Source organism: Solea senegalensis, linkage group LG14, assembly GCF_019176455.1.
Source record: "Solea senegalensis isolate Sse05_10M linkage group LG14, IFAPA_SoseM_1, whole genome shotgun sequence".
NCBI lineage: Eukaryota > Metazoa > Chordata > Actinopteri > Pleuronectiformes > Soleidae > Solea > Solea senegalensis.
Genome location: NC_058034.1, coordinates 24,924,250 through 24,940,377, shown reverse-complemented (window position 1 = coordinate 24,940,377; position 16,128 = coordinate 24,924,250).

Here is a 16,128-nt window from a genome sequence, read left to right as displayed (position 1 = left end):
AGAGGTAACACCTGCACCAGTGAACCGTCCACACCGCTCTCAACCAGTTCATTTACTTTATCAGTGATGTCCACAAAAATAACCACAGCACTGTTCATCCTTGAGGCGGATTTAACTCTGCTGTAGCCCACGACTGCACCCACAGCGAGGCCACGCCTCCACTGACACGCCGACACCTGGACACAGTCTAACGGCGTGTCGGCGAGTCAGCTTCTCCAGCCCGGAGACTCCAGGTGCTGCCATTACCTGCAGGAGTGCTGCAGCGCAAACACAAATAACTCTAAAACTAGAAACTCGAAACAACTCAAAATCAGTGATCACAAAAGAAAAATTAAATATCAACAAAAAAAACCACCAAGCAGTAAAAAGGATAGAGGATAGAATTAGTCAGAAAAGTTTGAATAACACTCACCCTGACCACACTCTCAGCCACGCCCACTCCAGTTCAGTGTTGGGTGTTGAGTGTGAGCATTTGTGCTGCTTTTTTCCATACAATGTTAAAATGTACAGTATATAGAGACTCTATAAGAATGTGCAACATCGAGTGTCTTATATGCTCTTATTCAGCACAACCGCAGCATTTTCACCAACTATATAAACACACCTGAGCAAAAAGTTCTCACAATGTTTAAAATCGGACTGAATTTGTAACATTTGGAAATACGTCACAGTTCAAAGGTCACTTGGCTTGTTTTGTATGAAGAAAAAGAAAAGAAAAACAGTCTATTTTGTGACTTCTGCTCAAGTATTGCTATTTTATATCACTACTAAACATGTGATATAAACTTATAAACTTAACTATAAACTTTGACTCAACAACAAAAACAGACATTTTTTAAAGCCTGAATATGTGACCTATAAACACACACCCCCCCCAGGAGGTCCATATAAGGAGTTCTCACAGATCTGTGCCGCATGAGCACTAAGGGTTAATTACAGTGAGTCAAATATCATTCTTTGTTCATTTGTTGACCAGAAAAAAGTTCTGTACTGACTGAGAGGAAAAGAGAAAACACTTCTTCATCTAATTTGACTGTCAGAGTTTGTACTCTGGTTTCTTACTCTTCTTCATTTCTTCTCAGCCACCAGCACTACTCCTGCTCCTCCTCCTCCTCCTCCTCCTCCTCCTCTACACCTCTCTTCTGTTTCCGTAACATAAACACGAGGAGGCCTCGGTCTTTCTGGCTCGTGTCTGTTTCACACCTGCCAACAGATCTGCACTCTCTACGGTTTCTGGTAAACATGTCAGTGAGGAGGAAGTAAAACACCTGTGTGTGTGTGTGTGTGTGTGTGTGTGTGTGTGTGAACACACTCCTCCACAGTGTTAAATAAAAACTCTAAGCACTAGACCAGGATTTAGTTGTGGTATTTATGATGACCTGACCTCATTTCCAGCATGTTGAAAATGAAACGCCGGGGGATCAGTGTGCAGTCGCTGAGACTTATGACAGGATGACTTACTCCCTGTACAGTAGTCCAACAGTGAAAGGGAGACGGGGGAGGAGGAGGTCACTCACAGAGCACAGACCTCCACCAGCGCGTCAACACTTTGTCACCTGAACACACGTGAACCGCTTGATCCACTGGATCTCAGAACTTTACCTGCTCAGAGCGATTATTATCTTTCATGTCGCTCAGATGTACACATCTATAATCTGGATCAGACCGGATCAAGTTTAGTCTAATGGTTGAGTATCGGATTATGCACAAACAATCCATATTCTGTTTGAATCCAATCTTTTTTTTTTGTAGTTCAGAGATAGTGATTTCTTACATATTTGATATTTTTCTGTGACGTCATCAGTGGGCTTCCAAAATGTACTGGGTACATACTTGATTTAAAAAACTATTTGAATAATCCGCCCAAAACTGCAGACAGGAAGTTGCTGACTTACAGATAAAGCCACGCCCATGAAAACAGCACCTCCTCAGCAGAGGTCAAACAAAAGTGACAGACATCACAGACAGTCCTGTAGACATGAAGCTGAGCTCAATTTAACAGGATTATTGTGTGTAATACAGCCACATGCTGGCATATCCCTGTTGTGACTCAGAGCCTTTCTGTGTATGTTTGGGCTCATTTTTAGTTGTTAAACCAATATACACAGTTGTGGGAGGGTAGAAGGGGGAATGAAAACACAGCTTAAAAACATGCATAATCCAGGTGTGTGTTTTGTCACGTCTATGTAAGGTGGTAATATCTATTAGCAGATTCAATTCTATGATTCTTCAGTGGATTAAAAGGTAAAATAAATGAGGTGCTTGTATGTCAGACACATGTTTATATGAGTGTCTAAAACTTGGTCTGTGCTCTCTTAGTGCTCATCTACTTCCTATGCTGTGGCGCAGGTGAAATCCCTCCCTCGCCTTCCTACAACACTGTTGGATTGTTAGTAGAAAGTGTGTTGTGGTGCATTTAAGGACCCTTTTCTGTCTCTGCTCATGACACACACATACCTGAGGACTCTCTCTGTTATTTCACAGTCCCGGCAGGAGAGGTGGGACTGCCCAGTACCACTAATGACTCTCAGCTGACTCTCAGCTGACTCTCAGCTGACTCCTCCTGTTCCCCCAGCAGACACTGACAGTTTGTTTTGAGTGACTGTCAGTGTCCGTGTCAGTGTTGGGCTCAGACAGGGACCATGTGAGTCTCAGCTGATGCCAGCCACAGCTGCACAGCTACTTTAAAAGGGGAAAATGGGCAGCAGGCAGGACTGTACTATGTCAACTGTTTCCAGCCTGATGGGAAGACAGAGAGGACACAAGTGCTGTACATGGTCCAGCAGAATAAATCACAATTTACTGTCAACTACGTGTCTCACATGGTAAGGCTCCACAGAAAGGGTTAGGAACCTATATTCTAAATAATAATATATATTATTTAGATGTCAAACTACCATGCACTGAGAGAGAGAGCGCGCTCTGTATGCTGTCACATTTATGTCAAAACTCTACTATATGGAAACTTTATGGGAAATGGGAATAAATTACGGCGAGTTTCTTGTTTCTGGGAAATTGTTCTTATTTTTAGCCTAAAAAGAAAAATAATCTTGGCGAGAAAGTTTTGCACTAGAATAAACTTTGTCTTAATCGGATGCGACAGCTTACTTGAAGCCTGTTTGGCCTTATTTTAGGTGCATTACAGCCTGAAATTGCTTAGATTTACAAGCTAGTTTTAAGAATTCTAGCCATCAAAATGTGCTTATTTGCTTAGTTAGCAGATTATTTTTCTTCAAAGAAGAACATTTGAATCATTTTAAGAATATTTGGCTTATTTCTAGTCCCACTTTGAACTGTTAGCACAATTTACTCAGACTAACGTGTAAAAGTCTAGTTTTAGTCAGTGGAAAACAACAATTAAACTTTTTGTACCTTATCATCCCAAAAGATAGCGTTGGTCCCAAACTGCAGGCCGTCCATCACATGGTGAATATAATTGTATGGCGTGCAGGATGTGGCCCGCAGGCCTTAAGTTTGACACATGTGCTCTACACAAAGGCTTGGTGTGTGAAAGGTTCACTTGTCCTTGTTTTTGAAAAATTGTGACTCCTAACCTCAGTTTCCCCTGAGTTGAGAAATATCTTCATTCTTTTCTTTGCTACATGCTCACCAGTGACACTTGGTCCTGTTAGCGTAACTATTAGCAAAGTTGGCGACACTGTTTACATTATGGGAATGAAGTCCTGACCCCCGACGAGTGGGTCTAAAAAGTGCAGATTTAGTTTCAAGGCTCGGACCAAGTGTCACTGGTATAAGATATTTAGATAAGAAAAGATCTTTCTCGACTCAGGGGAAACTGAGGTTGGGAATCACAATTTTACAATCATATTAGCCCTATTCTAGTAATACTAAGCTAAATGCTAATCGGTGAAGTATTCCTTTAACAATCCAAAAATCGTGGGTTCATCTCCAACAATTACCAGGGAAAAGTCTACAATGTCAGTATTTAACAGAGGAGTCTGGTGTATTTAGTGACATCACAAACTCTGCCGCTGTGTTTCAGTGCAGTGACTGTGTCAGACGGAGTCTGTGCTCCGCTCATGGAGACAGTACTGAACAAAGAGCAGTGGTGAACTGTCAGGGCCAGCCAATCAGCCAATCAAAATGTGATATCATAGTGACAGAACGCCCCAGGCCCAGCGATGTGTCTGGCGCTAGCCCCCAGTGATGTCATCAACGACGTTTGAACCTTTGGCGGGTTTTGAAGTAAACTGTGATCACTGCATTAACACCACTGATCCATCATGTTTCTGATCTCCTTCGGTCTCCACACTCATCAAACCCTCACAGCTCAGTCTCAATCCCTGTGTTCACACACTCTCACACCGAGGTCGTGTCCACACTAATGCAGATTATGTCCAATGGCCCTTTTCCACTATGGTCTCAGCTGGCCTTGTCACGGCACGGCACGGTTTATCTTGGTTTTCCACTACAAAAATAGTTCCTACTCAACATGGGCGGAGTCATCACTGCACGGCTGCATGAAAGTGCCATGACTTTGTCTTACACACACACACACACACACACACACACACACACTTCTTTTTAATCCATCAGTGAAGTCTGTGAGGCCTCACGTCAAGAAAAGGTTTAGTGCGGGGGAACAAAATATATGTTAAATTAGAAAAGGAAGGAGGCGGGGAGAAGGAGTCACCTGACGAATACATTCACTCACTTCTTCCACCCGTGTTTTCTATTTCCAGTACATTACCATCATCTGTTTATGTGACTTGTCTATATTTAGTATTCCATTTCTTCATTTCCATCCTTTTCTTCTCACCCTCCTTTCATTTCATTTCTTCTCCCTTTCCTCTCCTCTCCCCTCCCTCCCCTCCCCTTCCCTCTCCTCTCCACCTAAGGCCATAACATTGAGTTACTCTCTGAAATGGAATAGCTGTCACCTCCAATTTAAGCCAAACTCTTTTCTTAATCCAATCTCACAGCTGTGGTTTTTGTTTTGTACGTTTGCACTTATATGATTATCTTATTTTGAGTGAACTTTACTTTCTGAGACTTTCTTAGTTTGGAATCTTGCTCTTAAGTTCTGTGTTTGGTGTTTTACCCACTTTATCGTGTCCTTGCTCTTCTTCTGTCTTTCAGAAAAGGTTGACCCTGAAAATAATCCACTTAAGTACATTTTTAGCAGTGAGATTCAACTCTTCCACAACAGTGGAATGTCAATATGTTCAGTTTCATTGTTCAGGTGTTTTATTAAAATTACAGGTCAAGTGATGGGGATTTTCTATGGCTGGAAATCTTTAGAAATTGGTGCTGAATTTTGAATGGACATTTTTTTTCCCTTCATCTGATAAACTAGAACAACTTTTTATATCAAAGTATACACGGTATATGACTGAAGGTGAAACCAAACCTCTAAACCACTGGTTTTCAGGTGTAAACCAGTGTCTATGTGTATCTAGTTAATGTTATTTGTTGATCTCGGTGTAAATCTTCACTGTTTAGTATTAAAATGATACATGTTGATAAAAATCAGTGTATCTACTGCCCCCTCATGGTCAAACACCAGCTACTGCATTAAAAATGTTGTCAGTGATCTTAGTCCACTTTTGATTCACTGGTACAAGCTTTCATCCCCCTCTTGTCTAATCAGCATGCGGGTCATTGTCCCAGACTCCTCCCCCTTTTATAAACACCGCAGGTGTCGCTTAATCGTCTTTCTCTCTCCACCACAAACCTGAAAAAAAGAGCTGCAGGATCCAGGTCCATCTTGCTCATTGTGTTGGGTCCCTTTTCTTCTTCTCTCTCTATAATATTGTAAACCTTCTGCCTTACTACGTAAATTGAATGTCAGCACAGACACAGAAACACAAACCACATCACTGCTGTACTGAGAAGCACAGAGAGCTGTAAGAAGCTTAAACATCGACTCATGTTGATGTTCAAGAGTTCTAATCCTGTCTGGGTGCGTGCTCAGGATAGTTTATTTCTGTATATCACAGGTTCTCAGAGCGAGGTGTTAATGTCAGAAATACAACCTGATAGATAAAGATTCCACCAGGACATGGTTTCCATTTAAACACTGTGTGTCAGCGTATGATAATCAGACTGTGGTGAAAAACCCTAAATGACTGGTACATTTAAAAGTGCTTACTCTGGTACAACAGCCCCGCCCCCAACCCTGCAGCACACTGGTCTTCATTCAGATGTGTTAAAGTGTGTGTGTGTGTGTGTGTGTGAGTGTGTGTGTGTGAGAGACACACAGACGGTGGTTTCTGAGCAGAATGTAGAGACATTACTACATTCTGATTTATAACCCAGGATCATTCACACTACACACATGTTCTATACATGTGCTTCCATACACAACTAAAAAACACTTTCCTTTGTACAAGTGAAATGCTTTTATATACACATATATATGTATATATCACTACTGTGTGTAATAATTATTGTAGTGATTACACGCGGTGATTCTGCGTAATGTCCCTCACAGTGGTTAACAGGGAGGCCATCGACGGTGACCATGAGGTTCACTCTATCTTTATCATCATTACTAAGCAGATTCTGTGAACATGACTGACCGCACGTCCTGTCGTTTGCTTACACACTCGCCTTAGTCAAATATCACACACACACACACACACACACACACACGTAATACACATGTGTGTACAGAGGCTTAAAATAGCAACTGCTGATACAACATAGTCTACTGTAAGCCATGACATAATTACAGGCCAAGGCTGATTTTAGCATTACACTGTTATTCTTACATGAGATCTGATGTTTTTGGTTCATCTGCAGTAATGACTGAACGTAACACACACACACACACACACACACACACACAGTAAGTGTTCCGTGCTTCATCAGCTTTTCTAAACACAAACAATTATCACTAATGTAATAACGATTGATTTAAAAGGATTCACTTCCTGTGTCATACTATAGAAACACAGAGGGTCATGTGGAGCTGAATGTAACAGACATGTGTTTATATTTAAATGATGCAGTTACACATCATTTTAACAGAAGACAAAACACTTTTTAACTCAAAAAATACACATTTAAATGTAATATTGGATAGAGCAGGGAACCAACAACTCCTCAGGTTGTTTCCAAGTGTCATACAACTACTTTTTAAAAAAACTGAACTATCCCTTTAATCATTTTTTTTGTGAAGACTGTGACAAGTTCATGCTGAAAGATTTCACATGGGTTTTTCCAGAGGATGATGCAGAGGAAAAAGGACGCGTCACTGCTGCCCGACACATGACTGCTGACACAGGAGTCTTTTATTTTTTGCACCGGACTGAACCAACACATTTTCCTCTGAGAATAAACCATTAGTTTGGGTGTGTTTCCCGAGCACAGGCGTAAACTGGTTACAGTAAATCTGCAGGTACATGCAGACGTGTCTCACTCACCGCTGGCCTTATTTTTGGGTCTGAGGCATGAGGCCTGTTTGTGATCGCTGTCTCTGATCCTGCACAGAGGCCACGGCTCTGTCCCCAAAGGTGCATGAAAGAGAAAAATAAGTATTCAGATGCAGGAGCTCCTTAGATAAAGGAAAACTGTAAAATAAATACTGTAGTTTCTACTCATTTACATGATCAAGCAGTTTCTGAGAAACAATGCATTTGTACAGTGTGTACAGAAATGTTTGAAATTTCTACATTTCACCAAAGAGGTTGTTGCTGGTGTATTGCAATGTGCCGTCTTCTTTGCTCTAACCGGGTGCTTTTTGTGCCTTAACCTCATGTTAATCCATGTCTTTGTCGACGTAGACTGCATTGTCATTTGAAAACAGGGTTCTGATAGCCATCTTCCAGGACTTGCAGAACTTTTTCAAGGCCTTGGATGGCCTTGGATGTCTTCGGCGGAGTCTCGTTTATCTGCACGACCTGTGGCGGTTTCTACTGTGGAGGCTTCCTCGTTCTTTTCATCCTGCACCCGTCTCCGGTACACCGGCAAAGTCGCGTTCAAGTCTCGATAAAAGGGTGAGACACCGCTGACAAATTCTGTTTGACGTTTGCCGGAGTTTCCTCCACCAGTGCCACACTCCAACATGCAGTCATTAAAAAGTATTTGTTGGCTTACAGGAACCCTCCAACCAACTTTTCCACAACACACCCTACGCGGAACACTTTCCCGTCACTCTGACTACATCGCCTTCTTCAGCGCTCTGATTGGTTGTAGCGCTGTCCTTTTGCGTGCAAAGGGAATTTGAGAGACAACCGTTTATCCCGCCCCTCAGATTGAGCCCTGCCAATTGTGTGCCCAGACCTAACATCTCGATGTAGGTCTGGTTTGCCAGGCTCGGGTTTTGAGTAAAAGTAGAAGCATGGATGAAAATGAACAGCAAGGATTTCTGTTATCCACCTTTTTCCTAGAGGAGCTTCTGGAGAAACTTCCAGAGCAGAAACAGAAGCAGCTGTAAACTCTAGTTCTTTCCAGCAAAGCGTCAGTTACTTGGCCTCAGGATTGTTCATGCGATGGATCAGTTTGATAATGTTGAAACTAAAGGCCAGTCTTGATGATTTGGGAGAATAATTTACTGATAAACCTCGAAGCTTTTCAGAACTTCACCGTCTGCAGCAACCGATTTAATTTAAAGGTAAAATATTACATTTCAAAACAATATTAATGTTTAAGTTAAATTTGAGTTAAATTTAACACCAATGCCAATTGTACTTTTACATGTGGAAGAGTACAGTGAATAAATAAATACATGTATGAATTTCAGCTCATATTCTATTGATAATAAAAAAGTAATCTGTACTACTAACAATAATAATAATGATAATAATAACAAACACTTCTGTCTCTCTTGCATGCCTGCACCGCCCCTGAAGGCCTGATGACACACAGACAGTCCGTTAGCTCCAAAGACAACACCCTCTGCTCAGCAGCCCCTCGTCTCTGTGACTCTGCTTCTGTGTAAACAAGTTTCAAAGGTTCCTGGTTTCTTTGAGTGCGGCTCTGCTGCTTTTGACAAGTTCCAAGTGCATAAACACGTCTGTCATTACTGTTTGCAGAGTGTGCAGGTCCCCCTGTAGTCGTTAACCCCCGGCTCTGCCTGCCAGCGTCGCCCTGAACTGACCATTTCATACTGAAGCTGTGAACGGATGAACCATCTGAAGAAAGAATGGCATCTGAGCAGGAGGAGCAGGAGGAGCAGGAGGAGCAGAGGAGCAGAGGAGCAGAGCCACAGCCCACTGCTTTGTTTCTATAAAAACTACATCAATAAAATATGAGCTGGAGTTTGAGTTGTTGTTTCATCGTAAGATTTTGTGACGGGTGAACTTAGCAGCAAAGTTTACTCGACCAAAACACAAAGATGTGGGTTTACAGTAAAATGACTCAGTAACCAAATATAAATATACAGTGAGAGTTTGATAGAAGATATTGTCCAAGACAACACTTCTCTTTATGAGTTACGTTTTAATTCATCCATCCATCTATTTTCTACCATTTCATCCTCCACAGGAGAGTCGTGGAGGCTGACACAGGGTGATAGGTGGGGGTCACACCCTGGACACTTCAGAGACAACTATTCATGCTCACATTCACACCTACAGTCAATTTAGTGACCGATTTACCTAATCCCCACATTCCATGTTTTTGGACAGTGGGAAGAAGCTGGAAAACCCGGTTTGAAATCATTCAATAACACATGCTGTGAGCTGCTAACGTGAGCGCAGCTGTTGTTAGCATGTCAGGGGGGATGAATGTTGTGATAAAAATAAAGGAATTAACAGCACTGTACAAACTAAAAACCTTGTGAGTTTAGAGCAGGACCAGAAAAGATGCCCAAGAGTTCCATCAGCTGATTTACTTAAGCACTTTTAACAATAAACTCTAGTTTCTAACTTTTAATTATATAGAAAAGTCTGTTACATTGAGCTATTGTTGTGTTTCTCAGTAAAACAGTGTGAAGATCTTGTTTCACCTGGCGACATCCCTGCGCTGCACACAGGAAGTCGCACGGAGGCTACAGCAACGTTGTGCTAGTAAAGTGAGACTATTGCAAACAGGTTGGAGTTTGAAAGAAAACACAAAGACGTTGACTGGAGCTGTCAGCAGATTATTCAGCAGTGTAGTGGGATTAAACGTCCTCCCCTGCTCTGCTGCTGTATACACACAAACGCTTCCTCTGCTCATGGTAGATGCAGAATAACAGGTTACGTACTGCAGCTTTAAAAGGAAGGCCAGTGCTTGGTTCTGCATCAATGATCAAACGTCATCAGAGAGCACGACGTCTCTCAGAGAAATCCCATAATCTGGAGTTATGCTGAATTTGGGTCTGGACCAGGTAACTAATTGTTTATGCTGTTCTCATATTCATCAATCTCAGTGACCAACTGAGCCCCTGATTCTCACTGAGCTTTGTCTGAAACCCTTCACCACAGCATGAAGAATGATTATTGGGAATGATGTCGTATTTATTCTCGTTGAGTTTGTGCTGTGAGGAGTCGACACTGCCAGGAAAGTCTTACCTCACGGCTCTAATGCTCTTTGAATCCCTCAGTTGCACAAGTGTTTCCTTAGCTTGGCAATTATCTCCTTTCCTTAAGTTTCACTGCAGCGTTTCCCTCTCGAACATCTGGAGTTCAGTTAGAGGTCAGCGTTGCAGCGGCACAATGTCCAGCTGCCAGCAGATGGATTGGTTTTGAAAATGTCTTCCAGGCTCTGACCAGAAAATGGCTTAAGAAAGATAAACCGACAATAAGTGAATGGATTGATGTCGTTTGTCATGTATTTGTGATGAAGAGGATTACATTTAGATTAAGGAACCAAGCTGACACATTTGAAGAAAAGTGTCAAATGTTAGACCGGATTTGGTCCAACTGGACCACGACCCGGTGGGAACACAAGGGCCTTTCTGCATACGATCATTGTAAGAAGAAGAATCACAGATCATGGAGGTAGATAATGGAAACATGGAATAGAAGTGTTTGGCCTTGGAAACAGAAATAATACTGTAAGTGATAATACATCACAGTATGTAAATAAAAACAGTTCATAAACTATAAGACTACATTGTTTAATATATGACCACAATAGTGAACTTAAAACATCAAGTTTCAACATTCATCAGCTTTTAAAACTTAAATTGCACAATAAAAATGAAAAGAAATAAAAAGAAAGAAGATCCAAATCTCTGGAATTAAATAAAAGCTATTTGTGGTTGGAACACAAACTAAAGGCTTTAGGGCCTAAACTTCTGTGTTCTATGTAAGTGCACAAATGTGAGGAGTCAGAATAAAGACAAGTTTCACCTCCTCATCAAGTCTTTCTTCAACTGAAGGCTTTGCACCTCCTGCAGCGATCCACACAGACTCTTCACTTTAGTGGTGGAGGCGAATGATTGTGTCGCTTTGTGCGTTCACTCTGATTTTATAAACACACAATACCTGATCCACTGTTGTTGTTGTGCCGTGGTTGTCATTCAAGGTGCTGCAACATCACTGTCACCCTTGATGTGAAGACCTTTTTAGCCTCAGTCCTGGTTTATATTATAAGAACTGACAAATTTAGTCACAAGTAAATTCACTCTCTTATGACCTTTGGTCGTAAAATTCAACCATTTGGTCGCGGTCTGAAATAGCAGAATTATTCTTTAGCAAACTCCACAGATCCAAACAACACATGAGGGGTAATAATACAACTTTTGAAGAAAATATAAGAAGCAGATAAAGAAATACAGTAGCAAAGAGGAAGGTAATGAAAAGAAGCAGGTAGAGCTGAAGGTCGAGAGCAAGTCTTTCTGCCACATGTGTCCTCATAAGGAATTCAGCCGAACCAAAATAAAGTCAACATTTATTGAGTGTTAAAGAAAACGGAATATGAAAGGAAAGCAGTGCATGGTGAGGTGGGCTCTGCCCCGCCCTGCCCCGCTCTGCCCCGCCCTGCCCGTGTACTGTGTTGTTATTTCTGGGAGCATTGAATGGAACTGCTCACTGTGTGACCGTGTGTGTGTGTGTGTGCAGCAGAGTGGAAGGCTGGCCTTGGTCTGACATGTGAGGAGGAACACCTGTGAATGTAACTGTGAGTGTAAAGGAGCTTCAGAGGAGCCCACCTCAGAGAGAGAGAGGGAGAGAGAGGGAGAGAGGGAGAGAGAGGGGAGAGGGAGAGAGAGAGAGGGAGAAGACAGAGCTGCCTTCACACGGAACACGTCTTCTTATGGAGGGATTCAGCACAGGCTGGAAACCGTGGGCAGTTCAGGTGTCGGTATCATAACGTCACATAACGTACTGACACACATTCACACAGAAAACAAGGCTGTCACCAGGGACACAAGGACAAATCCATTTTAGCCACTGAAGACCCTCACAGAGCCAGGGCACGGTTGTCTAGGGCTCCATCTACTGGAGGGGCGCTGCATGACCATAAAGAAAGAAGGAAAGAATCCAATCCAATACCAACACATAACTTATAAATATAATAACGTTAAAACAGAAGAAAAGAAAGAGAGTTCTCTGATCTTTACAATAAATGGTGAACAGATCACATTGAATTATTTATTATTATTATTATTATTATTTAGAATTATTTATAATAATATTTATTTTATTATTTTAATGTTATACATTAAAAAAAAAAGGTTTTTCCAACTTTTAAAGAACTTCTTTAATGCATTTTAATCTACAGTACATGTATGCAGCCTCATAAATCACACGCTGACGATGCACACATATGCAGATTATGGTATGGAGATGTTCTGGCTCACACATGCATGTCCAATACAGATATGCAAACCAGATGCAAATGTAAGTGCATAAATTCACAGTGAGACGTTAAAGTGTGCGATAGTGCACATGTATATATATATATATATATACATACATGTATGCATGTGTGTGTTTATAGGTTGCTTCTGCTGAGTGTGCAGATATACAGCCCCCTGGCTCTCCCCCCTCCATGTTGTCTTATTCTGTGCCCTCCCTGGCATCACCACTTATTAGCAGGGTGGTAAATATTCACTGAGCCCCAGGTTGGCACGACAGCCAGCTGCAAACTCATTATCACTGTATTATGCTCTGTGTCCGTCTCTAATGTATTCCCACGGTGCTCAGTGCCTGAGAACATGCCCACGTCGCCTCCTCCCAACTCTCCTCGTCTCGTCTGCTGGTGCTGGGAATAAGAGATACGGGGAACCGTGGAAGAATAATTCTGGTTATTGGGGGTAGACGGAGGGATGGAGGTGCAGGCGGTGACCCTGACTGCAGAGAAGCTGTAAGACCTGTGCTGGTCTTACTGCTGCAGGTAGATCAGTGTCCACAGTGGAGCTCAGGGATGACGACTACACGACACTGTACTGCAGTGAGTTCAGCTGTTAAAATAAGAAAACGTGTCACCCTGCAATGACCTCTCAGTCAGTTCAATGCTCAGGATTTCTATTTATTTAGTTTTTATTTCGTTTGTGACTCAGGAGGATTTCACTCACTGTTGATCTTCACCTGCTGTGCTTTGGTGTGGATTCATCTCGACTGAACGCAGCGATCCCACACACACACACACACACAGATGGACACCTGTACGTCGACAGTATGTCCCGCCTTTATAATAAAGCTCATCTATTTCTCTGCCAGCTGTTCTAATCCTGACTAAACGACACACATGTCATTCTGGGTCTGGATCGAAGCGTATCATGTATCATCTCTGGTCATGACTTATTCTGCCAACAATCAAACCCGACAGGGTGGATCAGTGGTAGAGTGGGTTGTCTTTCAACTCGAATGTTGTTGGTTTGGATTCCCCGCTCTACCTGCAGTAGATTATTCACTTCACAGAAAAAGAACCTGAAAAGCTGATGTAAGGTCACGTCTTTGATGTCATAAAGATTAATAAGTGAATAAAAGATGTTGATGTCTTATGAATTTATGGATTCAGAATCCCAGACTGGGTTCAATGTTCCAATTTCTACTTACACTGCAGCCACTTTATTTACCACTCTCCCTATTTTGCTGCCTGTGCAGTTATTTCTCATTTTATTGCGTCAGCAGAGCAAGTTTATTTTTTAAAGATTTCCAATATTCACAGTCCTTGTAGTATACAGTATTCTTGTTAACATATTGCAGGATCACAACTTTACTGTAGAACTTTACAAACATCAGAAAGTCAGATATCACACAAGTCATATTGTGTAAACGATTGTTTAAGCACAGGCAACATGAGCATTCATTCATTCATTCATTCATTCATTCATTCTCTACCACTTTATCCTGGGTACAGTTCTCACATAATTAGATTTTTCCACTATTTTTCTTTCATCCAGTGTGTTTTTTTTTCTTTTTACGTTAATCTACAATCTTAAAATACTAAGCAGTTGTCATGGTGAAAGGACGTGGCCGACGTGAATGCTGTGTCGATGGTTATGGTTAATGTTAGTCTGTCGTCAGAAGAACAGCTGCACAGACTGATGTGACTGACGTACGACACACACGTCAGGAACAAAGATTCACGCTCTGCTGCTCACTTTCACGTCTCACTGAGATCTAATTACAGAAAAAAAGAAAAAGGAAATGGAGCAAAACTTTATAAAATTTTAAAAATGTATAAAGTCTGAGAGTGAAAGAGGAAGCAGCTCCTGTTGCTCTTCACCATTCTGTGTGTGTGTGTGTGTGTGTGTGTGTGTGTGTGTGTGTGCTGAGAGTCTACAGACAGGCCATGGCCTCCATTTTTAAAATGAAGCATCAGAATGAAGTTTTATACAGAGCATCATGATATGGATTCCTGCCAGGAGAAATATAGTCTTGTAATAAGTGAGCTTGAGCAGACAGGGCCACTGTCAAGGCTGCACATCGTCTGGATCAATGTGGCAGGCACCACTCATTTAGAGAGCAATCACTCAAGCTCACACTTTGATTGATGTCAGCCATTGGGTTCACACACACACACACACACACACACACACACAGGAAATACAAGTTTCTTTCCATGCAGAGAAATCTATACATCTGAGGCATAGGTTAAATTATGTAATCTACACGTTCACGTTGAGAGTTATTTCGTAATCTGACAGGGAAAATAAAGTACAGCATACAAATGTCAAATATCACATGATGATGTAGCGCCCCGTGGCTAAAAGTAGAGTAGTGACTATTTTAAATAAAGTGTTATCTCTAACTATAAACATGTGACTAGTTTAGTCTTTTCACTGTGAGCAATAGAACCATCAAATCTATTTAGATTATGATCAATACACCTTCACACACCTTCTCAAACCAACAAAATAAGAAAATGAATATTCACACTCGACTTGGAAGAATAACAATTTACTGATTTAAATCACACAGCCAAATAATCCAATTAATATACAAAGATGCTCTCTCCCACAAAGATGCTCTCTCCCACAAAGATGCACTCTCTCCTCTCCCACAAAGCTCTCTCTCTCACAAAGAGATGCTCTCTCCCACAATGGATGCTCTCCCACAAAGATGCTCTCCAGATGCACTCTCCCAAGCTCTCTCCCTCTCCCACAAGATGCTCTCACAAGATGCACTCTCCCAAGATGCTCTCTCTGCTCCGGATGCACACAGATGCTCTCTCCCACAATGAACAAAGATGCTCTCCCACAAAGATGCTCTCTCCCCAAAAGATGCTCTCTCCCACAAAGTGCACTCTCCCAGATGCTCTCTCCCACAAGATGCACTCTCCCACAAAGATGCACTCTCCTCTCTCCCACAAAGATGCTCTCTCCCACAAAGATGATGCTCTCTCCCACAAGATGCTCTCTCCCACAAAGATGCACTCTCCCACAAGATGCTCTCTCCACAAGATGCTCCTCTCCCACAAAGATGCTCTCTCCCACAAGATGCACTCTCCCTCTCTCCCCAACAAAGATGCTCTCTCCCACAACTCTCCCACAACAAAGATGCTCTCTCCCACAAGATGCTCTCTCCCACATAGATGCTCTCTCCCACAAGATGCACTGATGCTCTCACAAGATGCTCTCTCCCACAAGATGCACTCTCCCACAAGATGCTCTCCCACAAAGATGCTCTCCCCACAAGATGCTCTCACAAAGATGCACTCTCCCACAAATGCTCTCTCCCACAAAGATGCTCTCTCCCACAAAGATGCACAAGATGCTCTCCCACACAAAGATGCACTCTCCCACAAAGCAAAAACACAAAGATGCTCTCTGCTCTCTCCCACAAA